General features: G+C 45.9%; 1 long non-coding RNA gene across 5 annotated transcripts; it reads left to right on the forward strand.

Moving 5' to 3' along the window:
- Window positions 1-3,657: 3,657 nt before the first annotated feature.
- On the forward strand, window positions 3,658-27,263 carry LOC129557016 (uncharacterized). 5 transcript variants are annotated; one of them, XR_016037885.1, is made up of 6 exons: window positions 3,658-3,855; window positions 4,557-4,682; window positions 13,878-14,008; window positions 17,647-17,766; window positions 18,449-18,639; window positions 22,123-27,263. It is a non-coding gene; the product is annotated as an uncharacterized LOC129557016 (long non-coding RNA). The 5 variants fall into 5 exon arrangements; XR_016037884.1 differs by lacking the exon at window positions 4,557-4,682; XR_016037888.1 differs by lacking the exons at window positions 4,557-4,682; window positions 17,647-17,766.
- Window positions 27,264-27,701: the final 438 nt, after the last annotated feature.

A 27,701-nucleotide genomic window follows, 5' to 3' on the forward strand; every position in this document is an offset into this window, starting at 1 on the left:
CCAGGCAAGAATATTGGAGTGGGTTGCCATCTCCTTCTCCAGAGGATCTTCCTAACCCAGGGAGCAAACCTGGGTCTCCTGCATTGCAGGCAGATTCTTTACCACCTGAGCCTCCAGGGAAGGCCCAAGTGCAGGATGGGGGCCTCTCCAACTGAAGGGAGGGCTGCTATTCTGGCCAGAAAAATCACAGCAGCCCCCGAGGGCCAACCTTGACCCAATTGGTCATCCATTCCTCATGATGCCCCAAAATCACCTTGAAGCATTTCCTCCTTGTCCGTCCACAACTTGTCCTAAAGGCATTTTCTCTTTTTATGTCTATGACTTATGTTAAAGCATTCCTCTCTGTATGTCCACAAACGCAGGTGTTTGCTAAGAGCCACCTCAGGTCCTGCCTGCAACTGTACCCAGCTCTAACCCCATACCTCTAGGTCACATCCACAGATCCAGGTAGCCTGTGGCTTCCATGCTAGTTAGTCACCTTAGCACACTGTATGCAGGGAGGAAGGGAACTCATTTATAAATGGGGACAAAGCACACTGAGCTTTCTGTCCCCACAAAATCCATATTGGGGGGAGGTGCATGACAGGGCCAGTAGGTCTCAGGAGTCCATTTTTGACCCCATTCCCTGACAGTAGACTAAGCCCCTTAGCAATCTCCTCACCAGGTTCTTGCTGATACGCTTTCCCCTTGAAGGATGATTGGAGAGAAACTCTTCATGGGGGTCTTTATTCCTCTTTGATTGACTTTTGTGAGTGTTGTTAGAAGGTTCTGGAGGTTGTATTGAACTGGGTAATAGACCCCTAAAAACTGTATGTGGCTTTTCATAAATTTAATATAGGGGTCCATTATCTAATAACCGATAAAGTGATTCTAGTCAAATGAGTAGTCTGGGACCTGGATTGGGTGAAACCTGTGGGCTTTGCCTCCTAAGCCCTGATCTTGGGGAATTCTGCTCTCTCTAGACCTCAGCTTAAAGGCATTTGCTTTAGACCAACAGCATATTGAGGGCTTGGGAGAGGGTGATGGGGTTACTAGAGTGCTCCAGTGTGTGGCCCTATCAGTGAGGACGTAAACTAGCCAGGTAGGTAAGATACACAACCCATTGTCGGGCAAAGGGGTCAAGTGAAGGAGGGGGCATAGTCAGGATAAGTCACAAGGCCCATGCAGGAATTATTTTGGCAGCAAGAAACACAAACCTAAGTTGAACTAAATTAGGCAGGGAAAGAATTCTCTGACCAGCCAACTTCTGGGACAACTAGACTTGTGGTCTCCATCTTTTCTCGTCTCTCCCTCTCCCCTGTGCACAGTTTTGGGAAGAACTGGGACAGGGGTGAGGTGCTGTAATCGACAGCCTTCATTAAGACTCCATTCTTGGAGTTGGGGATACAATGCAGGAGCCCCCAGCACACTTGGTTTTAATGACAGCAGATACACATGTGGAGTATCATTGGGCAGGCCCATGTGCCTATATCTCCGGTTATTAATGCATTTTCTTGTTCACCTCTGCGCTTGCACTGTGGTTGAACACTCAGGAAACCACTTGGTTATTCTAACAGTCTACAAATCCACGTTTCCACTAACTGGGTGAGCAAGCTTGGCACAGGTATGCCCATGCTTCCCCAGTGTTGTAAGAGCCGCTGTGTTTAATAAAGTGCTGGTTCATCTTAAGCCATCGCTCAATCCAGGTTTGTTATTTGTCATTTTATTCATTTTCTAAGAGAGATTGATAAATGTCCAGTTACTCTCAGACAGGGCTCCTCAAAATATGATGATGTCACACTCAGAGACACAGGTGCCCTGGTTTTTTTATTGCATCTTGAGCAATTCTACAGTTTTCTGCTGCAAGATGACTAGGCAAAACCAGTGGACTCTTTCTAAATAACACATCCTAAGCACTCCAGTGTTCTTGCCTGGAGAATCCTCGGGACGGGGGAGCCTGGTGGGCTTCCGTCTATGGGGTCGCACAGAGTCGGACACGACTGGGGTGACTTAGCAGCAGCAGCAGCAGCACCAGCAACAAATATATACTACTATATATTCTGTATAGCACTTGGAACTGTGCTCAATGCTTTTTAATTACCTATAAGTGAAAAGAATTGAAAAAGAACATATATATATGTATATAACTGAATCACTTCATATCTGAAGCTAACACATTGTAAATCAACTATGTGTGTTCAGTCACTAAATTGTGTCCAACTCTTTGCAACTCCATGGACCATAGCCCTCCAGGCTTATCTGTCCATGGGATTTCTCTGGCAAGAATACTGGAGTGGGATGCCATTTCCTTCTCTAGGGGATCTTCCCGATCCAGGGACCAAACCCACATCTCTTATGTCTCCTGCATTGGCAGGTGGGTTCTTTACTACTGAGCCACCAGGGAAGCTCTAAATCAACTATACTTTAATTTTAAAAAGAGAGAAAAAGAAAAAGAGATAAATAAATAAATAGCATGTCCTATTCCCTAAATAAAACTTCTAAAGAAGAGAATGCTTGGTTTTCTTTTGCCTGAACATCTTACACAGTGCCTGCATATTTGATGAGACACTTAGAAGGGATACAAGGTTAGTTAGCCTACAGGGCAGCCACATATGCTCATGAGAAAAATGAGAAAGGGGAAAAGGTGGTGAGCAGGAATCCAGCCATCACCCCTCTGCCTATATACCATTCTCCAAAGCCCCAAGCCCCCCTGCTTCGAACAGCAGAGTGTACGATAACCTTGTGCACTTGGCTTTGAGGGACGGCGGTGGCAGGCATGTATTTTAATGGAGACGGGACTTGAGCTGAGTGAAATTCAGGCTACAGCCCTACCCTGATGGCCCTTTCTCCCCACTTCAGCAGGGGAACCTGTCATTTTAGCTTCATTGCTAAGGGGTTGCATTTGCCCACCATCAAGCTTGGGAGAGGTCCCTGTCCCCATGACTTCCCACACTCTGGCTTCATCAAAAGCCACTAGAGTGGGTAAACATTGACTCTGGAGTCATCCCAGAGCTGGTGCAAAGGTGCAGGAAGCGGTTCTGGGCTGTCCGATGCTGCCTACGTGCTGATGGCTCTGGAGAGGGTGGTAACAAGGACAGAGCTGCTTCCTGGAACAAGGCGTAGATAAGAGGTGGCTTGTTGTGCTTGAGCTTCCGTTGAACTTCCCTGCGAGTTACAAAATCCTGTGTCATAAGTACTGCACATAGGATTTTTGAGTAGTGACTTCCCCAAGAAGGACTCTGTGTATATGGAGAGAGGGGGGAAAGAGAGAGGAGGAGAGAGACGGAAAGAAAGGAAGGGGGTGTATGTGAGCACACATGAGTTCCTTTTGATAATTATTTTGGAAAATGTTCAGAGAGGCCAAAAATAATGAGCAGATCTTGGGGTCTTGGGGGTCTCTATGCAGATCTTGGGGTCTTGGGGGTCTCTATGCAGAGAGACTCACACACCCCCACCCCACCCTGTGCTCTGAAACAGCAACAGGCACTGTGTGGTGGCCATGGGGTCCCCGAACCCGCCCTTCCCTGTGCTCGCTGGGCTGGACTTCTCTTCTTCGTTGTCAGACCTTCCACGCTTGCACTGACCAACTAAATTTGCAGCCTTCCTTTTTCTGGCTTGTAGGAGAAAAATGGCATTTAGAGCTAGGTTATTCCAAAGGGTGGAGGGAACTAAGTCCACTGGAGGCTAAAAATAACCAGAGCCCAGCTGGCCTGGTCAGGCCTGCGGGCCCAGGGACCGCCTGCCGTCACCCTGGCCCTCCCCGGGTGCCACACGCCGATGCTAGTTCCAGGACGTGCTCAGAGCCTGTTACTCATATGTCAGATTCCCACTGTCGTGATGTTACTTCATGCACCAACTGCGTTTTCGTAGAAAAGCGTGAGTCACTCCTGAGTGGGGCTTTGGGAAAGAACTTGGCCAGGGTGGGAGGGAGCGGCTCTCGTAAGCCGGAAATCTAGGCGGGGAAGGGGCCTTTTATAGCATCCTGCGTTGGCTTTTTCCGTAGGTTAATTTTTATCTTAACAACCAAGATAAGGTTGAATGATCTTTTTATAAGAAATCTATTTAAATACAAGGGAATATTTGAACTTCTTTTTAAAAGCTGAGGGCATTTTTTGCGGTGCTCAATTTATAAATAAGATAGATTAGGGGTTGTTTGATGGACATTTACAACGCCAGTGACTCTTGCGGGGCATTCTCTCCACACCAATCTGGGGACACAAAATACCCTTTGTTCTAGTCTGCAGGGACACCGGCTCTGATCAGCCGGGCATGCCTACCCCAGAACCCTCCAGACAGGGCTTACTGCTCGGAACAGATGGTGATTTTTCAAACTGAATGCTATTCTGGTGCACTTACTTAGGAAAAAGATCTAAAAATAGACTTGAATGAGCCTAACCTGCAAAAATAAGTTGTCAGCTTCTTTTTACTCCTTCTGGGTTGAAAACAAAGCTGTCAGCAATTTCTGTGCGTTGAGGAATCTGTGTGCTTTCTTATTTTAGAGAAAGCTTTTTCAGTAGGACTGCAATTGAGTCCCCTTAAATCTCTCAGTGTCAACAAATTACCATCTGTTGTTCTAGAAACTCTCAAGTTGATGAGTCCTGCTCCCCACTTGAAGCTGGAGACAGGTTGCCCATCTGGAAAACGGGGCCTGAGGATGGGGAACAGCTCTGTGCCCCTGGAGGGGCTGATTGCAGGATCTCAAGGTCAACCAGACCCCCTGAAGCCTGATGCTGGGAGCAGTTGCCCCCTCAGTATGGTGAAGGCACTCGGCTTGGAGATGGGGTGGCCGTGAGGTCCAGGGTGGCAGTCTGATGCCTGTCGTGACTTGGGTAGTGATGGCCCCAGCATTGGACTTTGAGGAGATGGCCAAGCACTCACCTTCTTCATAAAGTACCTGGTGCTGTCTTGCCTGGTGGGCAATGTGCACTCGACTTGTGGGGGTTTTGTACAGTATTTTTGTCTGGGAAATGAGGCTCCCCCCATACTAACAAGGTGTGTAAAACCTAGAGAAGTCGAGGGCAGGTGGAGCCCTTGTTCATCCTGGGAGGGACTGGCCTGAATTTGAGAAATAAAATGAAGCTGGAAATGGCACTTCTACTTGTGGAGAATTGTACTGGTGATCCCCATATTCAGTCTAGGTCCGAGCAAGTGCAGGCTCTCGGGACTGCACACCCCTGCTGAGCCTTCACCGTGGTCATGTGGGCACACAATCCACACCTTCCCCTCTCCCACACAAACCACAAACACACACCTACACTGCTGAGATGATGAGCAATTTTTGTTGGGATGGAGAAAGTGGGGTATCAGAGGAGAAAAAGTTAGACTAGGGAGATGCTTCGTGGTGGAAAGGAGTGGAGAGAGTGAGGCTGGGCTGGGTGAATGCCAGAGGACTGCTGGGCTCTAAGAACCTTCAGGCTGGCTCCCTCGGGCCATCCGAGAGGGCTCAGGTGATGGTCAGTCTTGCACAGTGTTGGAGGCTCTGGGAATCTGCCCAGCCAGTTTCTGTTTGATGAACTGTTTTGATGGAATGATCTCATTAGCCATGAGTTAATTTAGCCTGTGTGTGCTGAGTGGGAGAAGCTAGACTCACCACTAGCCATTTTCCCAGGCTGAGCTGGGATGGAAGCCTGCATACCTCCCCTCTATGCACAGACTTTTTTGAAGGGAGCATCAGTCCATTTGCCAACCAGAGGCTCAGGGTTCCTATGGACACTAAAGGGTGCTCTGTGCATGCCTGGCTTCTAGCAAATGACACTAAGGAAGACCATGGTGAATATATGTGTGTTTTGGACACTACATGACAATTCTTAACAGCCTTTCTTCTGGCTAAAAGCACATGGAAGAATCAAAGGATTTTGACTATTTCAAAGTAATTTGAAAGGTTGCCAGTGACTGGTCTAGGTCCCAAATTTTCTTGAAAGAAAAATGAACTTTTAAGAGGACTAGAAAGGACAAAGTACTTAAAAAGCAAGTGGAGCAGACCAATGAAACTTAATGGTCTTTAAACCTTGGAAGAACCTCTGTCCTACCCTTGGGCTGCTACCTGTAGTCCAGAGAGCAATGTCTCTGGCTCACCCAGTACCAGCCTCTGGCGATTTGATCCCCGAGAGAAAGTGTCTGGCAGTAAAGAAAGGAGGTGGAGGGTGTACCTCTCAGAAGAAACGATCAAGAAGATATACGGTCAATGCCCTGTGTCAGCAAGGATCTAGGGCCAAAGGAGGGGTGGTGTGTCATAGCAATGATGTTGGAAATCCAAAGCCACACATTTAAAAAAGCTCTCATTCTTTGTCAAAGCAGCTGAAGTTCTAGGAATTTGTCCTGAGATACTAATCAAGGGTGTGCACACAGACTGTTAACCTCTGAAACAAACAACCGTAACAACAGGGCTGGGACAAATACATTCGAGCACATGTACTCCACGTACTGAGACTGTGTTGTAGAAGTGTATATATGATTGTCAAAGAAAAAAGGTTACAATTCAGTCCATGTAATATGGTTCAATTTTCATGCAATATAATACCTTTCCTAATTTTTCTGCAATTCTTTAGTTTTCTAGGGCTTCCCTGGTGGCTCAGATGGTAAAGAATTTGCCTGCAATGCTCAAAACCCAGGTTCGATCCCTGGGTCGGGAAGATCCCCTGGAGAAGGGAATGGCAACCTACTCCAGTATTCTTGCCTGGAGAATTCCATAGACAGAGGAGCCTGGCAGATTACAGTCCATGGGATTGCAAAGAGTCAGACACACCTGAGCGACTAACACACACACATTAGTTTCCTACTGTGGCTGTAACAAATCATCCCAAACCTGGTGACTTCAGAAAACATACATCTGTTCTCTCACACTTCGGTAGTTCAGAAGGTTGACGTGGGTCTCCTGGGGCTCAGAGCAAGGAATCAGTGTGGTGGTTCAATCTAGAGGCTGCAGGGGAGCCTTTCCAGCTGCTGGTGGTCATCTGCATCCTTGGGATCGTGTCCTCACTCCTTCAGAGTAGCGACAGCAGGTCAAGTTCTTTTCCCACACCTCTGGTCTCTCGTGTCCTCACCCACAGCTGGGACCTGAGACCATGCTGGATGCACTCAGCTGTCCAGGAAAATCTCCCTATTTTAAGGTCAGCTGCTTAGTGTCCTTCATTTTAATTTCCTTCATTTCACCTGCTACTTTTCCTCCTTTGTCATGGAGCCTAACATATTTATAGGTTCCAGAGTTTAGGACGCAGACATCTTTGAGGGGGATAGTATTCTGCTCACCACAACACAGTGCTGTGCTGTGAAAAGTCACTCCACTTGTTTCCTACTCTTTCCAACCCCATGGACTGTGGCCCACAGGATCCTCTGTCCATGGGATTCTCCAGGCAAGAATACTGGAGTGGGTTGCCATGCCCAGATAGGAAAGCCTTCCTCAGTGATCAGTGCAAAGAAATAGAGGAAGACAATAGAATGGGAAAGACTAGAGATCTCTTCAAGAAAATTAGAGATACCAAGGGAATATTTCATACAAAGATGGGCACAATAAAGGACAGAAACAGTATGGACCTAAGAGAAGAAGAAGATGTTTAGAAGAGGTGGCAAGAATACACAGAAGAATTACACATAAAAAAATCCTCATGACCCAGATAATCAAGATGGTGTGATCACTCACCTAGAGCCAGTGATCCTGAAATGTGAAGTCAAGCGGGCCTTAGGAAGCATCACTATGAACAAAGCTAGTGGCAGTGATAGAATTCCAGTTGAACTATTTCAAATCCTAAAAGATGATGCTGTGAAAGTGCTGCCCTCAATACGCCAGCAAATTTGGAAAACTCAACAGTGGCCACAGGACTGGAAAAGGTCAGTTTTCATTTCAATCCCAAAGAAAGGCAATGCCAAAGAATGCTCAAACTACTGCACACTTGTACTCATCTCACACACTAGCAAAGTAATGCTCAAAATTCTCTAAGCCAGGCTCCAACAGTATGTGAACCACGAACTTCCAGATGTTCAAGCTGGCTTTAGAAAAGACAGAGGAACCAGAGATCAAATTGCCAACATCTGCTGGATCATCGAAAAAGCAAGAGAGTTCCAGAAAAACATCTATTTCTGCTTTATTGACTATGCCAAAGTCTTTGACTGTGTGGATCACAACAAACTGTGTAAAATTCTTAAAGAGATGGGAATACCAGATCACCTTGCCTGCCTCCTGAGAAACCTGTAGGCGGGTCAAGAAGAAACAGTTAGAATTGGACATGGAACAACAGACTGGTTCCAACTCAGGAAAGGCATACGTCAGGGCTGTATATTGTCACTTTGCTTATTTAACTTATATACAGAGTACCTCATGCGAAATGCTGGGCTGGATGAAGCACAAGCTGGAATCAAGATTGCCAGGAGAAACATCAATAACCTCAGATACACAGATGGCACCACCCTAATGGCAGAAAGTCAAGAGGAAATAAAGAACCTCTTGATGAAAGTGAAAGAGGAGAGTGAAAAATTGGCTTAAAACTCTACATTCAGAAAACTAAGATCATGGCATCTGATCCCATCACTTCATGGCAAATAGATGGGGAAACAAGGGAAACAGTGACAGACTTTATTTTGGGGGGCTCCAAAATCACTGCAAATGGTGACTGCAGCCATGAAATGAAAAGATGTTTGCTCCTTGGAAGAAAAACTATGACAAACCTAGACAGCTTATTAAAAAAGCAGAGACATTACTTTGCCAACAAACGTCCATCTAGTCAAAGCAATGGCTTTTAATGTAGTCATGTATGGATATGAGAGTTGGACTATAAAGAAAGCTGAGTGCTGAAGAATTGATGCTTTTGAACTGTGGTGTTGGAGAAGACTCTTAGGAGTCCCTTGGACTGCAAGGAGATCCAACCAGTCAATCCTAAAGGAAATCAGTACTGAATATTCATTGGAAGGACTGAAGCTGAAACTCCAATACTTTGGCCACCTGATGTGAAGAACTGACTCATTGGCAAAGACCCTGATGCTGGGAAAGATTGAAGGTGGAGGAGAAAGGGATGACAGAGAATGAGATGGTTGGATGGCGTCTCCAACTTGATGGACATGAGTTTGAGCAAGCTTCGGCAATTGGTGATGGACAGGGAAGCCTGGTGTGCTGCAGTCCATGCGGTCACCAAGAGTTGGACACAACTGAGTGACTGAACTAAACTGTACTTGCCATGCCTTCCTCCAGGAGATCTTCCGGACCAAAGAATTGAACCCGCAGCTCCTACGCTCCTGCATTGCTTGCAGACTCTTTACCATTGAGCCACTGGGGAAGCCCTGGGCTCACCAATTTCCCTCTTGTATCCTCCAGGAGACTTCCTTTTGCTAGTGGCAGTAAATGCTGCTATTAAGATTCCCCCTGACTAACATTCTGTAGATATCATCATAAGCCCCTCAGTTTGCGCTAGAAAACACAGTCTGTTGTTGGGACCTCCTCTGTCTTCACCCATTCAAACATGAGCTGAGTTAAAAAATCCAAAGTGTGCACTGGGGACTCCATGGTGGTCTAGTGATTAAGACTCTGAGCTGCCAATTCAGGGAGTATGGGTTCGATCACTAGTCAGAGAACTAAGATCCCACATACTGCAGAGCATGGACAAAAGTTAAAAAAAAAAAAAAAAAGAAGTGCACCATTTTAGGGAGAGACTAGGCCTTCCCTCTTGAGAACTTGCTGGTCCCCAGTGGGTTTCTGGGCTGCACCCACTACTCTCACTCCCTTCCCAACCCGAGCAGGAAAGGGCAGAGGACCCTGAAGGTTTAACACAGCTGTGACTCTTCCATGGTCAAAGAGACCCTTAGAATGTGGTGTTTGACTTGAATTAGCTCCTGGGCCATCCAGGGCTCTGAATGTGTTTCCTTTCCTTCATCTTCTCTTGGATAAGTCCCTTAGTGGCTGACCTTCACCTGCCAGCATCCCTCCCACCAAAGGGACCCCAGGGGTGTTACCTGGCAGCTGAGTTGGCCCCTTGGGAGTCCCCATCACTCCACCTGGAATCTCCTCATTTCTGGTGGTCAGGGCATATCTGCTTTGCTTCTTCCCACTGGATTGCTCAAAAGTGTGTATATGTGTATTGTATGTGTGTTCTCTGTTATTTCATGTGTGTTGTATATATTTTGTGTATGTACTATGTATGCTTTGTGTGTTGTGTTTCTCTCTTTTGTGGGTTTTGTGTGTTGTGTGTGTGTTGTATGTGTTGTGTGTATTGTGTATGGTGGGGTGTATGTGTTGTGTTATGTATGTGTGATGGGGTGTATGTGTGTTGTGTGCTATATGGGTTGTGTATATTGTCTGTTGTTCATGTTTGATGTGTTGTTTCTGTTTTGTGTTGTGCGTGTGTTGTATGCATTGCGTGTATATTTGTATTGTGTGTACAAGCAAAGAAGTCAGAGCTGTGCACTGTGCGCAGATGCCCTGACTGGCTATCTCTAATGTGTGGTTTCCCCTTTCTTACTTTGAGTGTAGGTGGTATTTTATTTTCTGCTGTTGCTCTTCTGTGGAAATTGACTTTGTGAGGTTCAGGGGAAGAAGGTTTTGTCAGCATACATCTTTCTACTTTGGAAGAAAGCTGATCCATCATTCAGGGGCAGAGGAGGGTTTGGATCCAGCAGAAGCCTTTGTAGAGGTGACGTCAGGAGTGGGGTGACAAGCTTGTCCCCAAGGTTTCATTTCTCTCTTTCTGCATCTCCCAATGACTCCATCCTCATGGCGGGCCTCTGTTCACTTGGTTCCTCCAGCTTCCTCCACTATGTGAGAGAAGGCATATTTCTCACACATTAAAAGGAAGACTGAAAAATTATTTTCTCATTCCTCTACTTTTAGGAATGAAATTCACCTCAGAGAGTTACAACTCTGTTCCTCAGTTGACAGGCTAGGAAGAGCCACCCTCTTTACAATCAAATAAACACCTTGGTCACATGGATTTTGGAACCAGATGGATGGAGTTAAACCTGCCTCATCTACCAGTGGATGGCTTGGTCAGTTTCATGTCTCTCTGCTTCTCCAGTTCCTTTTATTTTTCCTTCCACCTCCACCCCTTCCTTCCTTCTTTCTTTCTCTGCTTTTAAAAGGGGGTGATAATAACGTGACCTCACACTGCAGGGACAACACACAGTAATGTACAAGAACTGGCTCCCACCCAGATGGATCCAGGGGATCTGCACCTGAGAGAGGAGTAGAGGTGGTGAGGGAAGGGATGGGCCTGGAGGGAGGAGTTGGGGGGAGAGCTGAATTAGGGGACTTGAAGGGTACACCTGGTGGAAGGGTGTAGTGTGGGACAGAGGGAGGACTGAACAGAGCTGATGCCAACAGTGACTTCAGCTAACCCCCAGTTGGAGGTCCTTCAAAATGTCCCTGACTTTGGGCAGAGGCTCAAGTCTTTCCACTCTATGCTGACCAGTCATTGGATGTTAGCTGCCTGGAGGGATGTGGTTTTGGGACAGGGACCTCCCTATTGTTCAGTCACTCAGTCTTCTCTGACTCTTTTTGACCCCATGGACTGCAGCATGCCAGGCTTCCCTGTCCTTCACCATCTCTTGGAGCTTGCTCAAACTCATGTCCATTGAGTTGGTGATGCCATCCAACCATCTCGTACTCTGTTGGGCTCTACTCTTCCTGCCTTCAATATTTCCCAGCATCAGGGTCTTTTCCAATGAGTCAGGTCTTTGCATCAGGTGGCCAAAGTATTGGAACTTTAGACTCAGCATCAGTCCCTCCAATGAATATTCAGGACTGATTTCCTTTAGGATGGACTGGTTTGATCTCCTTGCAGTCCAAGGGACTCTCAAGAGTCTTCTCCAACACCACAGTTCAAAAGCATCAGTTCTTCAGCGCTCAGCCTTCTTCATGGTCCAGCTCTCACATCCATCCATGACTACTGGAAAAACCATAGCTTTGACTATATTTATCTTTGTTGGCAAAATAATGTCTATGCTTTTTAATAAGCTGTCTAGGTTGGTCATAGCTTTTCTTCCAAGAAGCAACTGTCTATTAACTTAATGGCTGCAGTCACCATCTGCAGTGATTTTGGAACCCAAGAAAATAAAGTCTCTCACTGTTTCCATTGTTTCCCCATCTATTTACCACGAAGTGATGGGATCAGATGCCATGATCTTCATTCTCTGAATGCTGAGTTTTAAAGCCGGCTTGTAAACTCTCCTCTTTCACCTTCATCAAGAGGCTCTTCAGTTTCTCTTCACTTTCTGCCATCAGGGTGGTGTCATCTGCATATGTGAGGTTATTGATATTGCTCCTGGCAATCTTGATTCCAGCTTGATTCATCCAGCCCACATTTAACATAGAAACTAAATAAGCACGGTGACAATATACAGTCTTAATGTACTCTTCTCCCAATTTTGAACCAGCCCATTGTTCCCTGTTTGGTTCTAACTGCTGATTCTTGACCTGTATACAGGTTTCTCAGGAGGCAGGTAAGGTGGTCTGATAGTCCCATCTCTTTAAGAATTTTCCACAGTTTGTTGTGATCCACACAATCAAAGGCTTTAGTGCAGCCAATGAAGCAGAAGTAGATATTTTTCTGGAATTCTCTTGTTTTTTCTATGATCCAATGGATGTTGGCAATTTGATCCCTGGTTCCTCTGCCTTTTCTAAATCCAGCTTGAACATCTAGAAGTTCTTGGTTCATTGAAGCCTAGCTTGGAGAATTTTGAGCGTTACTTTGCTAGCATGTGAACTGAGTGCAATTGTGCAGACCTCCCTATACAGGGGAATAGACCTTGCTGTCTTGAAGGGGATCTGGGTGGTATACCACAGCTTGGAAAAGAAGCAGGAAGCTGTATCACTGCATCTCAGATGCCCTAGCCTCTCCCAGTGGTGGCACCAGAGAAAGCCATGCACACCCTGAGGATGCAACCTCTAGTCTTCTGCACTTACTGACCTACCCTGACTCTTACAGGGCGTGAGAATTCCAAGGGGCAACTTCTGGGGACACAAAGGAGGACAGAAAATGGGTCTGGGATCCAGGTAATCAGTAAAGAGCTAAACATCCAGTGTGGGGTGTCAGCTTCTTCCCCTAGGTCCCTAAGGGCCCCTCACCTTGGCTGGGTAAGGACAGGTCACCTCAGACCACTGGAGACATTTCATAAAAAGATCATTCAGTGAATAAAATCCCAGCATCTGGCTCGACCAAGCACCTCCACCTTACAAGCCTCCTCAAGGGATGTGTGTGTCTGTGTCCCAGGCACTACAGGTTAGCAGAGCCTCTGTAATACAGAGGAGATTTAGTGTGGTTCAGTTATTGCCAAGTAACAAACCATCTCCATATTTGGTGCTTAGCACCACACTATATTTTATTGCTCAGAATTCTGTGCATCAGGGTTTGGACAGGGCTCTGCAGGGCCAGCTCTTCCACACTTGGCATCAGCTGGGGTCTGATGTCTCCTGTGGCTGTGTTCAACTGAGAGCTCTACCAGCTGGAATGTCCCAAATGGTGTCCCATCTCCAGGGCCTCTCCTTTGGATCTCTGGTCACTCATTTGTCCAGCCTGGACCTCCTGGCAGCACAGTGAGCTGACACTCCTTGGAGAAAGTAGATGCCCAAAACTTCTTAAGGACTGGATGCAAAAATCTCAGAAGGTCATTTCTGCTGCAGTCTGTGGCCAGAGCCATAGCCTGGCCAGTCCAGTTTCAAGGGAAGAGGAAGTGACTCTCGCCTGTGAGCCAGAGCAGGGATTCAATGCGATCATATTTGGACAAAGAGCAGCATGTGCCAATATTGATCAGTTTTCCTTACACAGCGGTGTTTTCATTGCTGCGACCCGCTTTGGTCCTCGGCTGATGTTCATGGTAGTTCCCTTGTTTCCATTCTGTCCTAGGGAGCTTGCATGTGGGGTGGATGCAGTGTGTGCAGGATGGACACAACTACACATCCTTGGTGCTTCTCTTTCAAGGGATTGGATTTGTTCACGGAGCTCCTTTGTGTGGAAGTTCACAACCTTGACTGCCTACTGTGGTCTCCTGGGAAGTTTTTAAAATCCACATTCCTGAGCCCACCGAGGCTGCTAGATCAGGATCTCCGAAGGTGGGATGCAAGTTATTGTCCTGGTCAAGCCACAAATAGCAGTCACTGATTTCATGAATGGACATGTGCCTGGAATTTCAATCAATGTGTACTTTTTTTAAACCTAACTGCAGACAAGAAAGATACTTATTACCAGAAATGGGAAAGGGTACAGTATATGGGGTACCAGCCTGGCACAAACATTCCTGTGCTTTCCACCAGCAAAGTTGTTCACACTTATTTAGCACGTGAGATGAACAGCTTAGCCTTTTCTAGTTAATTAAGTAAACATAGAATTTGAGACCGGAATTGCGGACAGAAGTCTTGGGTTTAACTTCAGGCTCTATTGGCTGGCTTGAGAGTGAGAGACGGAGCAGCTGTCTGGACGTACTTGTGCTTACATTTGTGGCTGTGACACAAGTAGTAGCACTTGAACATTCATAGTGTAGCTTATGAATTATGCAGAATATATTTGCATTCTCATTTTGGTAGCAGCACTGAAAATAGAAATAAAAAAAGTCTGGAAGTTAGAGCAAGAAGCAAAGGCAGCAAGGAGCAGAGCCAAATGATATTCTTAGAACTTTATATTTCAGGTGGAAAGTTGAAGTCACAAAACCAGACAGATCTCTCTTTCTTTTCCTAATTAATTATAGGTTGTGAAGTCAGGGTGTGGGCTGGTGTATTCCTTTTTTTTGAAAAACCACATTTGACAGCTCTAGGCATCCAGGATTTCATCAGTGATTCCAGGTGCGCTGTAATTCATGTGAAATGTACACCTGATTGCATAACTGCATTATATTACCCACGTTTCTCCATCAAGCACACTTACATCATCTCAGGAGGAGGAGGAGAAATCTCACAGCACTCTTTCACTGTGAAGGAAAAGGTGTTACTCTTTTCCTTTTTGAAAGGAATAACTTTAAATCTAAAAATAATTTAAAAATACAATAGGAAACTGAAAAACATCCATAGTCCTTAAAATGTTCGATAACCTGCCCTGCCTTTCATATTCTGGGTTTGCAGCAGAACAAAGTGATTCTGGTCTGGGTTTTGGAACCGGGTCACTTGGGTTCAGATTTGCCACCTACGAGGTCATGGGACCTTAGGTAGGTCATGTGGCTATTCCCTACCTCAGTTTCCTAGCCTGTAAAGTGGAGGTAACAATTGTAATTCCCTTGTAAGATTGTTCAGTTCAGTTCAGTTCAGTTCAGTCGCTCAGTCGTGTCCGACTCTCCGCGACCCCATGAATCACAGCACGCCAGGCCTCCCTGTCCATCACCAACTCCCGGAGTTCACTCAAACTCATGTCCACAGAGTCCGTGATGCCATCCAGCCATCTCATTCTCCGTCGTCCCCTTCTCCTCCCGCCCCCAACCTTTCCCAGCATCAGAGTCTTTTCCAGTGAGTCAACTCGTCGCATGAGGTGGCCAAAGTATTGCAGTTTCAGCTTTAGCATCAGTCCCTCCAATGAACATCCAGGATTGATCTCCTCCAGAATGGACTGGTTGGATCTCCTTGCAGTATAAGGGACTCTCAAGAGTCTTCTCCAACACCACAGTTCAAAAGCATCGATTCTTCGGCGGTCAGCCTTCTTCACAGTCCAACTCTCACATCCATACATGACCACGGGAAAAACCATTGCCTTGACTAGACGGACCTTGGTTGGCAAAGTAATGTCTCTGCTTTTTAATATACTATCAAGGTTGGTCATAACTTTCCTTCCAAGGAGCAAGCGTCTTTTAATTTCATGGCTGCAATCAGCATCTGTAGTGATTTTGGAGCCCAAAAAAATAAAGTCTGACACTGTTTCCACTGTTTTTCCATCTATTTCCCATGAAGTGATGGGACCAGATGCCATGATCTTTGTTTTCTGAATGTTGAGCTTCAAGCCAACCTTTTCACTCTCCTCTTTCACTTTCATCAAGAGGCTTTTGAGTTCCTCTTCACTTTCTGCCATAAGGGTAGTGTCATCTGCATATCTGAGGTTATTGATATTTCTCCCGGCAATCTTGATTCCAGCTTGTGCTTCTTCCAGCCCAGCGTTCCTCATGATGTACTCTGCATATAAGTTAAATAAGCAAGGTGACAATATACAACCTTGACGTACACCTTTTCCTATTTGGAACCAGTCTGTTGTTCCATGTACAGTTCTGACTGTTGCTTCCTGACCTGCATACAGGTTTCTCAAGAGGCAGGTCAGGTGGTCTGGGATTCCCATCTCTTTCAGAATGTTCCACAGTTTATTGTGATCCACACAGTCAAAGGCTTTGGCATAGTCAATAAAGCAGAAATAGATGTTTTTCTGAAACTCTCTTGCTTTCTCCATGATCCAGCGGATGTTGGCAATTTGATCTCTGGTGCCTCTGCCTTTTCTAAAACCTGCTTGAACATCTGGGAGTTCACGGTTTATATACTGCTGAAGCCTGGCTTGGAGAATTTTGAGCATGACTTTACTAGCGTGTGAGATGAGTGCAATTATGCGGTAGTTTGAGCATTCTTTGGCATTGCCTTTCTTTGGGATTGGAATAAAGACTGACCTCTTCCAGTTAAGATTGTTAGGAGGATTCAATGCATGAATATGTGTGAAGTGCTTAGAACAGTGCCTGGCATAGGGTGAAAATCAATTAACTATGATGATCACCATTATTCCTGACTGCACCCTATGCTTAAAAAAATAGACACATGCACACACACACGTGACAAGCACATATGCACAATTACATGCATATGAACACTCACACATACATACATAGACCCACACACAGACCCCTGGACACACACACAGTTTTTCCCATGAGTGATAGCATCACACTCTCCATGTAGGGTTGCAGCTTGCTCCGATTTTCACCCCACAATAATGAATTTCTTCCCAGGAGGTCTGCCTTCCTCCAGGGCTGCCACTCCTCTCCTGGTGGGCATGTGTTTGTTCTCAGGTTTCTCTGTCACACACGCAAGGCTTGGCCTGGGTTAGGGATACACGATTTTAATTACTCACCAAGATTTGTGCCGGTTTGCATTCCCGCTGACGGTGGAGGCCTCTCTTTCCACTTCACCATGGGAGTGGACATAGCCCTGGGCTCTGCCAACCCAATCATTGAGAAATGCACTCTCCTTATTTTAATTTGCATTTCTGTAATTATTATTTGTGTGGTGGCCTCTCATTTGTCCTGTGAAACATGCAAATACCATTCTGAACAGTGTCAATATATTCTTTGCCTTCACTGTTTTATAGCTGATCCTTTTTTCTACAAACAACAACAACAAAAACCCATGTACAGACAATCCACAATTTACTCAAGCCTGTGATTTGCCAAATTAGCACATTTAGGTAAAGAAGAGTTCTAAATCTGGAACCTTGACATTGTTTCCAATTGTAGTATTTTTGAAGTGCTCATCCTTACAAACTAAATCCATCATGCGCTGTCATTCCTCCAAAAACTGATAACTAAGTCCCTATCTGTGTGTGGGTCATAATGTTTTTAGGCTTTTAGGTTATATCAGGGAACAAATTTTTTTTAAGAATCTGCTGTGTGGAATTTATAACCTATCCCAGATAAAGTGGGAACTGAGATGTGGGCCCCAACACAGGAGTGGTTGCTCTGGGTGGAGTCTTGGGTTGGGGTCCCCAACTTGCTTCATGGCCCCCACCCCTACCCCAGGTTGTGATGGAGAACATGTATGCAGGAGGACAGATGGTCCTTCCCTCCTGATGCCCCGGAGGCTACAAGTCATGGTGGGCCGATGGCACCTCCGAGGCACTGGAGCTCTTGTCTATCCAGGTGAGAGAATGAAGCCCAGCCCCTGGGTACTGGCCTACCCTTCCTGCCTTTCTCCGAGGGACGCTCCAAGGAGAAAGTACGGCTCGTCACACTCACACTGCTTTGAATGTGTACACACACAGCTAGCATCTCTGGACTCACTGGGTCTGGCGAGGGCAAGCCAGGCGTCAGGGTTGCCCATTGGCCTGCAGGGACCAGCCCTGAGCCTGCACCTGGCTCTGGCCTGCCTCTCACTCTAGTCAGTGAGAGCTGGCCCTGCACCCTCAGCTCCAAGTTGAAATACTCCAGAAGAACTTCGGGGGCTTTTTTCCTCAGCCAGTCCTTATCTCTGACCAAGCAGGTGGCAGTTGTCACCAGGCCAGCCAGTCAGTCATGAATGGGGCCATGCTTATAGATGGCGTTGTTGCTGAACCATGTGGCTGGAGTTCAATTCCTCACATCCTCAGGAACAATTCACAGATGTCTGCAAAGCCCAGCACTGCAGTGGTCACTGTGGCCTTTGGGGAGCTGTGGGGCCACTGACATGGGACTTGTGGGAGGCCCCATCTTTTTCTCACGGAGCCTGTGCTGGAAGGCCTTCCAAGGTAGTGACTGGGCAGTGTGTTAGTTTCCTTGCTGCTGTAACTAATTGTCACTAATGTATGACTTAAAACAGCATAGTTCTATCCCCTTTCTCTTCTAGAGGCCAGAAGAGTTTCACCAGGCTGAAGCCATGGTGTCTGGGGAAGAATGCATTTCCTTGGTTGTTTCAGCTTCTAGAAGCCACCTGTGTTCCTTGGTTCTTGGCTCCTTCCTCCATCTTCAGGATGCATCATTCCAGGCTTTTCTCCCACCATCACAGCCTCTTCCTTTCTGCTGCTGGTCTCCCCCTGGGTAAGGACCTATGTGATTACATTGGGCCCACCCCAAAATCCTTAATCACACCAGCAAAGTCCCTTTTGCCATATGAGGTGAACTTCACAGGTTCCAGGATTAGGAGTGGATGGTTCTGGGGGCTTGTTCCGCTGACCACAGGCAGGAACCCCTTGGATGGACACATACCGATTCTCTGGGCAAGGGCGGTAGGAGGGGGTGTCCAGACAAAGAGGGCAGCGCTCACCACCTTGGCCCACTCCTGGTGAATCAAGGAGTGAGTCAATCAGAGCCACTGCTGACCAGGCCAGATCTGCATGGGTTAGGTTTACAGTGTCAGCTGCCCTGAAGAGAGTGTGGGTCCTTATGGGGAACTATATACCAGCCAGGGAGGCTGGAGTGAGGGATGCAGGGCCGGCAACAGTGCAGAGCGGTGGGCCGTGTCTACCTCAACCTTTCCCCCAAATCATGCAGAGTTGGGGAGATTAAGTGGATGCTGTGAGGAGTCCAGGGCCAGAGAGATTGGAGGAGAAATGCCTAACAGGGGACAGTGAACTTGGGGGCGCTGGGATGATTGGAAAGAGGGGCCAAATGGACAGATGCTGGGAGGATAAAACTCACCAACTCAACCCTGGACCCATAGAGAACTGCCTATGTGGATCTTCACAAGCCGTAGAGGCCCAGCCCGGGCTGCCCACCTGCTAGTTTGGACCTTCTTATGCTCCCCTCATTTTGTGACCATCTGTAGTGATTGATTTCCCTAAGCTCCTTGAGGGCCGCATCTAAACAAATCCATGTCTCTGTCACCTTCAAAGTTCCCACCCAGCGCTGCACACCCACTGCTGAAAGCTCGTTCCACCCTGTGTGGCGAATGGGCCAGCGGCTGGCTGGGGGTCAGGGTGAGGGACAGGATTGCCCCGTGTGGGAGAATTCACAGCTGTCCTCAGATAGCACGGTTGGCAGGGAAGGGTCCAAGACCCCCTGGAGACTCTCAGCGACACTCGTCCTCCAGTTGGCGGCTCACTTTATGTGCATGTGTGCAGGCGTGCTCAGTCGTGTCGACTCTCTGCACCCGCCTGGACTGTAGCCTGCTGGGCTCCTCTGTCCATGGGATTCTCCAGGCAAGAATACTGGAGTGGATTTCCATGGCCTCCTCCAGGGGATCTTCCTGACCCAGGGATCAAACTCACGTCTCTTGTATTCCCTGCGTTGGCAAGTGGGTTCTTTACCACTAGTACCACCTGAAAAGCCCACTTTAGCTGCGTCAGTTCAGTTCAGTCACTCAGTCGTGTCCGACTCTTTGCAACCCCATGAATCACAGCACGCCAGGCCTCCCTGTCCATCACCAACTCCCGGAGTTCACTCAAACTCATGTCCATCGAGTCGGTGATGCCATCCAGCCATCTCATTCTCTGTCGTCCCCTTCTCCTCCTTCCCCCAATCCCTCCATTACATTACACAAATAATGTCGATTTCAAGCAATTCTCATGTGATCCCTGACTGCTTTTAGATAACTGTGAGCCTTGGGCTGGGCTTAGATAACCAGCACCTCACTGGTTGTCATAAGCAAGGTCCCCTATGGGCTGACCTGACGTCTGGCCCTCTGCCAAGGAGAGTAGCAGGAACTTGCCTGCATCTCCTGAAATGGGCCTGCAGCGTGGCCACGCACCACCCTGAAAATGCTGGCAGTTCTGAGAGGCCCATCCAAGTGAAGAAGCAGTAACAGGTCAATCCCAGGTGTCGGGTGGGGCACGTAGCAGGTGTGGGCCCCCAGGGACACAGGCCAACGTTAGGTGGCTGCCTCCATCCCTCTACCCACTTCAAACCCTGAATAGCTCCGTTCTCCCTTCTTCTGGGGGATGTTAGCCCAAGGCTGATGGGAATGCGGGGCCGAGCCATGTAGCCAGGGCCTTGCTGAGAAGCATGTGTGTAGTGTTCAGAGTCTCCGGCCAGGCCCCAGCTGCTGCCCACACCTCTGCTGGCTGCTGCTTTGCCTCTCTGAGCTCCAGACCACCCCCCCGCCAGTGCCCGTTTATATTCAGCTGGACCCTCTCATGGCCTGAGCTCTGTTCCCCGCATCCAAATCCATCCACCTCAGAAATTTTCCCTGCCAAACCACAGAAACAATACTCAGCTTGTTCCCTGGCAAACACACCTTCTGTAGGCAAACTTGATGAGCCACAAGATGGGTTTATCATGAAATCAAATATCACACTGGAATTTTTTGATTGTCCTTAAAATGTGAGGGTAAGTGAGGTCAGCCTCCTTCAGAGCAGTGTAAGCAGGTTGCAGACTGTTAACTTTGTAAAATAAAACCTCTGGTACATAGAAAATTAGAGGAATCTGTCATACAGAGTGAAGTGAGAAAGTGAAAAACAGATATTGAATATTAATGCACATATTCAGAATCTAGGGCTTCCCAGGTGGCAAAGTGGTAAAGAATCCACCTGCCACTGCAGGAGACACGGGAGTTTGACCTCTGGGTTGGGAAGATCTCCTGGAGTAGGAAACAGCAATCCATTTCAGTATTTTTGCTTGGAAAATTCCAAGGATAGAGGAGCCTGGCGGGCTACAGTCCATGGGGTTGCACAGAATCAGACACGACTGAGCATGCACTCATAGAATGGAATCTAGAAAAATGATGCAGATGAACCTATTTGCAAGACGGGAATGGAGATGCAGACAGAGAATGGACATGTGGATACAGTGGGAGAGGGAGGAGGGTTGGACGAACTGGGATGGCAGCATTGACGTATATACACCACCACACGTAAAATGAATAGCCAGTTGAAAGCTGCTGTACAGCACAGGAAGCTCAGCTCAATGTTCTGTGGTGACCTAGAGGGGTGGGAGGGAGGCTAAAGAGGAAGGGGATGTATGTATGCATATAGCTGATTGTAAAGCAATTATACTCCAATAAAAAGTTTTAAAAGAAAAGAAAATAAAGGGATCACCAGTGATGACGGGATCCCAGGACAAGGGACTCATACACATTCACGGTGGAGGTTGCAGAAGAAGAAAGGGCCACGTCATTTCCAGTTTGCATCTGGAAGTAACCACACTGAGGTGAAGCTTGGGGCTGACAAAGAAACGGAGGAGCTTCAAGCACTCTTGTAAGATGTGAGGCGACCCAAGCCTCTGTGCTGTCAGCATCCAGCTGAGGACACTGCTGTCTGCCCTGCAAACACTCAGGAGTGGTTATGGGGCGGGACTTCTGCTCTGAAGCAAGAAACTTCTCGGCCCAGGAGTTGCGGGAAGGTTCCTGCTCCTTGTTTGGAGCCAGAATCCTTCTCCCACTTTGGCATCACTCCAGGAGTGATCTCACATGCAGATCAGGCTGCCAGGCACATCTCAGACCTGGCATTTCTAGGCCCAAAGACTGAGACTCCATCCCCACTTTTCTCTTCAGAAGCACAGGGGAAGGTGAGGGATGTGCCTAGGTCAGCAGAGATAATCTCACGTTCATTCGTGTCTGTTTACTTATCCATTCATTTATTTATTTAGGTTGTGCAGCACAGATTGCGGGATCTTAGTTTCCTGACCAGGGATTGAACCTGAGTCTTTGGCAGTGCATGCAAGAGCGTCTAACCACGGATCGCCAGGGAATTCCTCATTCATGTCTATTTTAAACATCAACTGGGAAGTTTGACACCCTGAGTGTCATCAGAACTACCCTCATCAGCAGCTAATGCTTGTGCTCAATCATGTCCAACTCTTTGCAACCCCAAGGACTGCGGCTCCTCTGAAATGGGATTTCCCAGGCAAGAATACTGGAGTGGGTTGGCATTTCACTCTCCAGGAGATCTTCTTGACCCAGGGATTGAACTAGCGTCTCTTGTGTCCTCTACATTGGTAGGTGGATTCTTTACCACTGCGCCACTGGGGAAGCCACTTATCAGTAGCTGCTGCTGCTGCTAAGTCACTTCAGTCATGTCTGACTCTGTGTGACCCCATAGATGGAAGCCCACCAGGCTCCCCCGTCCCTGGGATTCTCCAGGCAAGAACACTGGAGTGGGTTGCCATTTCCTTCTCCAATGTGTGAAAGTGAAAAGTGAAAGCGAAGTCGCTCAGTCGTGTCCAACCCTTAGAGACCCCACGGACTGCAGCCTACCAGGCTCCTCCATCCATGGGATTTTCTAGGCAACAGTAGTGGAGTGGCTTGCCATTGCCTTCTCCGTATCAGTAGCTAATTACCTGCAATTCCCACTAGAACTGACAGCTGTAAAATCACACGTCCTAGAGACTGTTCTAGGACAGTGCATCACACACAATCTTTGGTGAAAGACTACATCTTTTTAGTTGTTCTCCATCTCTTTTGGACCAGCATTTTTGTAAGAGGCAATAAGCATGAATTACTGAAAAATGGGCACACACTGGATGTGGTCAGAGTTCAGATTGCTGTGAAAGTTCTAAACCCTCACTCTCTGCTTTCAATGTCCCTGTCAGCTTGCAAATGGGCCAAGGCTGCAGACCACACCGGAATCAATGCTGGCAGCCCAATGCCCCGGATTCTCTGTGTTCCTATTTCAATCATGAACAAGCTTTATATTGTTCTTAGAAACCACCAGTACTGTTGGGCTGCCAGCCACAAAGTTTTTTGTCAGACCGTAGACCCCGAATTTTCAATTGGGAAATGTGGTCATTATTGGTTTTCTATAGCTGTGTGTATTTCCCTCTTCGGGAAATCCTAATGAAATTATTCTATGGAGGGATGCTTGGCCATGTTGAATGACACCTGAGCATGTTCACTTGGTCTGAGTCACTGTTTGAACTCAGTTTTATCCTCTAGGTAGCACGCTGGTTCTTAATAACTAGCTAAAGAAGTTCTCACTTCTCATTATCACAGATCTTCTGAGCAGGAAGGTCACTTAGCTACACAGTGAAAAACCACATCTGTCAAAATAGAAACTGCAATGCTTTCTTCAAAGAATTCACATTTACGCCTTTATAAGTTCTGCTGCACATGCCACTTACAAGGAGCATAGGCCCATTTTCCTCCTGGATTTTTCTATATCGTTCCCTTCAAAACACACATAGTTTTTCCAGGGTTCTAGTACTATATTTGGGTTTCTGCTAAACCCGTAATTTGGTTTTCTGGGTTTCTTTGCCCAGAGTTCAGTTTTGTTTTTTTTTTTCTTTTGAAGCAATCATTTATTACCAAACACAGCAAGATCTTAAAAGACATCATGAAATGAAGTTTAATATTACAATGGGAGTTGAAGTTGGTTCTTAGTGGCTTGAATTAGTCATTTCTGTTACAGTGGAGCTGACTTCCATTCTGAGATTCTCATGAAAGTGTTAGTTTGTTAACTTGATGTTTTAAAAATGGTCCTTTTTTTAGAGGTCATATTTTGTTACGTTATAGTGCTGATGTCATGCTTGTCTCAGAAAACATGTAGGGAAGTGTTCCCTCCCCCTCCTATTTCCTGAAAGAGTTTGTGCACTATTGATGTTGTTAAAGTGCTGCACTCAATATGCCAGCAGATTTGGAAAACTCAGCAGTGGCCACAGGACTGGAAGAGGTCAGTCTTCATTCCAATCCCAAAGAAAGGCAATGCCAAAGAATGCTCAAACTACCGCACAATTGTACTCATCTCACACGCTAGTAAAGTCATGCTCAAAATTCTCCAAGCCAGGCTTCACCAATATGTAAACCGTGAACTCCCAGATGTTCAAGCAGGTTTTAGAAAAGGCAGAGGCACCAGAGATCAAATTGCCAACATCCGCTGGATCATGGAGAAAGCAAGAGAGTTTCAGAAAAACATCTATTTCTGCTTTATTGACTATGCCAAAGCCTTTGACTGTGTGGATCACAATAAACTGTGGAACATTCTGAAAGAGATGGGAATCCCAGACCACCTGACCTGCCTCTTGAGAAACCTGTATGCAGGTCAGGAAGCAACTGTTAGAACTGGACATGGAACAACAGACTGGTTCCAAATAGGAAAAGGTGTACGTCAAGGCTGTATATTGTCACCTTGCTTATTTAACTTATATGCAGAGTACATCATGAGGAACGCTGGGCTGGAAGAAGCACAAGCTGGAATCAAGATTGCCGGGAGAAATATCAATAACCTCAGATATGCAGATGACACTACCCTTATGGCAGAAAGTGAAGAGGAACTCAAAAGCCTCTTGATGAAAGTGAAAGAGGAGAGTGAAAAGGTTGGCTTGAAGCTCAACATTCAGAAAACAAAGATCATGGCATGTGTTCCCATCACTTCATGGGAAATAGATGGAAAAACAGTGGAAACAGTGTCAGACTTTATTTTCTGGGGCTCCAAAATCACTGCAGATGGTGATTGCAGCCATGAAATTAAAAGACGCTTACTCCTTGGAAGGAAAGTTATGACCAACCTTGATAGTATATTAAAAAGCAGAGACATTACTTTGCCAACCAAGGTCCGTCTAGTCAAGGCAATGGTTTCTCCCGTGGTCATGTATGGATGTGAGAGTTGGACTGTGAAGAAAGCTGATCGCCGAAGAATCGATGCTTTTGAACTGTGGTGTTGGAGAAGACTCTTGAGAGTCCCTTATACTGCAAGGAGATCCAACCAGTCCATTCTAGAGGAGATCAATCCTGGATGTTCATTGGAGGGACTGATGCTAAAGCTGAAACTGCAATACTTTGGCCACCTCATGCGACGAGTTGACTCACTGGAAAAGACTCTGATGCTGGGAAAGGTTGGGGGCGGGAGGAGAAGGGGACGACGGAGAATGAGATGGCTGGATGGCTTCACCGACTCTGTGGACATGAGTTTGAGTGTACTCCGGGAGTTGGTGATGGACAGGGAGGCCTGGCGTGCTGTAATTCATGGGGTCACGGAGAGTTGGACACGACTGAGCGACTGAACTGAACTGAACTGAACTGAACCTCTTTGAATATCTGACAGGTTTCTCTTATGAAACCTGGTGGATTTTGTTTGGAGTCTGGGTCTGGAGTTTCCTTGGTGGGGAGGTTTGTGATGACAAATTCAACTTCTTTTGTAAATATAGGGCTATTCCCATTTTCTCCTTCATCTTGTGTAAATTTTGATAAGCTGTAGTTTTCAAGGAATTTGCCCATTTTATTCAGTTGCCAAAGTGATTAGCATAGAGTTGTTTACAAAATTGGCTTAGAGAGGTCTTGATAGTCAGTGGTTAAGAATCTGTCTTCCAGTGCAGGAGATGTGGATTGTCAGGAGACAAAGATCCCACCTGCTGCAGAGGAACTAAGGCCGTGTCACAACTAGAGAAGGCCACACGCTGCAGTGAAAGATCCGTGTACTGCAGCTAAGACCCGATGCAGCCAAATAAATAAATGTTAAAAAATTGGGGCTTTAAAAAAATTGGCTTCTTATCCTTCTAATATCCAGAATATCTAAAATGATTACCAGTTTTTCATTCTTGATATTGATGAGATGTTCTGTTATGAAGTTTAAATTGAGTTTATCTATTTTGTTGTTTTTAAAAGACTAGGATTTAGCTTTGCAATTTCTTGGCATTGTTTATTTTCTATTTTGTTGATTTCTGCTCTTTATTACTTCTTTCCTTCCACTTACTTTGGGTTTACTTTGCTCTTCTTCTTTTTTTTTTTAGTTTCTTGGGGTGGACATTTCTTCTTTCCTAACATGTATTTAAAGCTGAAACTTCCCTTTAGCCACTGCTTGAGCTGTACATTTTTGTATACTGTATGCTGTACATTTTTGATATGCTGTATTTTCACTGTCATTCAGTATGAAATATTTTCTGAATTATTTCTGATTTTTTTTTGGAAACATGAATGATTTAGAAGTGGGTAGTTTAATTTCTAAATATTAGAGGTTTCCTTATTTATCTTATTGTTTTTGATTTCTAATTTAATTACTTTGTAGTCAGAGAATTTGCTTAGTATAATTTCAGATCTTTTAATTTTTCTGAAATTAGTATATATGTAATTTTCTATGTGTACTTGAAAAGACAATCTAATGACATATAAATAGAAATTAGGTTAAATTAAATAATGTTCAGCTCCTCTCTGTATCTACTGATGTTTTTTTCTAATTGATCAATAAATTGCCAAGAGGACTTCCCTGGTGGTTCAGTGGTTAAGGATCTGCCTGCCAATGAAGGAGACATGAGTTCAATCCCTGATCTGGGAAGATCCCACATGCCGTGGAGCAAGTAAGCCCACACACTGCAGCTGCTGAGTCCATATGCCGCAACTGCTGGAGGCTGTGCACTTAGAGCCTGTGCTCCATAGAGAAACCATTGCCGTGAGAAGCCTGCACACTCCAAGGAAGAATAACCCCCACTCACTGCAACCAGAGGAAGTCCATGCAAAGCAATGAAGACCCAGGACAGCCATAAATAAATAAATAAGTAAAATAAATTGCTGAGAAATGAATGGTAAATCTCTTACTATGATTGCTTCTTTCTTCAGAAAACTAAGCAGAGAAAGGGACTTTTCATCTGATAAAGGGCATCTGTGAGAAACCTAGGGTTAACACAATACTGTCTATACTGTTGAAATACTGAATACTTTCTCTGTAAGATCAGGAGCAAGATAAGGAAGTACGTTTTCTCTCATCATTTGTGGTCAACATTGCACTGAGAATCTAGCTATGGCAGTAAAATAAGATGTGAAAGGCATAAATTGGTGGGGGAGAAATAAAACTGTATTTGAATGTGGCATGATTGTTTATGTAGAAATATCAAGAAATCTACAAACCACTTGTATTAGTTGCAGGATACATGTTAATGTAAAAAATTAATTGCCTATATATATATTAATAGTAAGCAACTGGAAAGTATGTTTATTTAAAAATTTCATTTGTAATATCAAATAGAATACTTAAAATGCATTTAACAAAAGGTATACAGATCCTGTTCATAGAAAGCAGCAGAACATTGCTGAGAGGAATATTTTAAATGATCTGAATTCATGGAGAGATGTACCATGTTCATGGATTGGAATTCTCAGTAATGCTGAGACATCAATTCTCCTCAAGTTGATCTACAACTTCAGTGTGACTCCAGTCAAAATTGCTGCAGGGTTTTATGTAGATATAGCAAAGTTAATTCTAAAATTTCCTTGCAAATACAGAGGACTTAGAATGGTCAAA

Source organism: Moschus berezovskii, chromosome 7 (genome assembly GCF_049115385.1).
Source record: "Moschus berezovskii isolate FMDL1 chromosome 7, NW_MosBer_1.0, whole genome shotgun sequence".
Classification (NCBI taxonomy): domain Eukaryota; kingdom Metazoa; phylum Chordata; class Mammalia; order Artiodactyla; family Moschidae; genus Moschus; species Moschus berezovskii.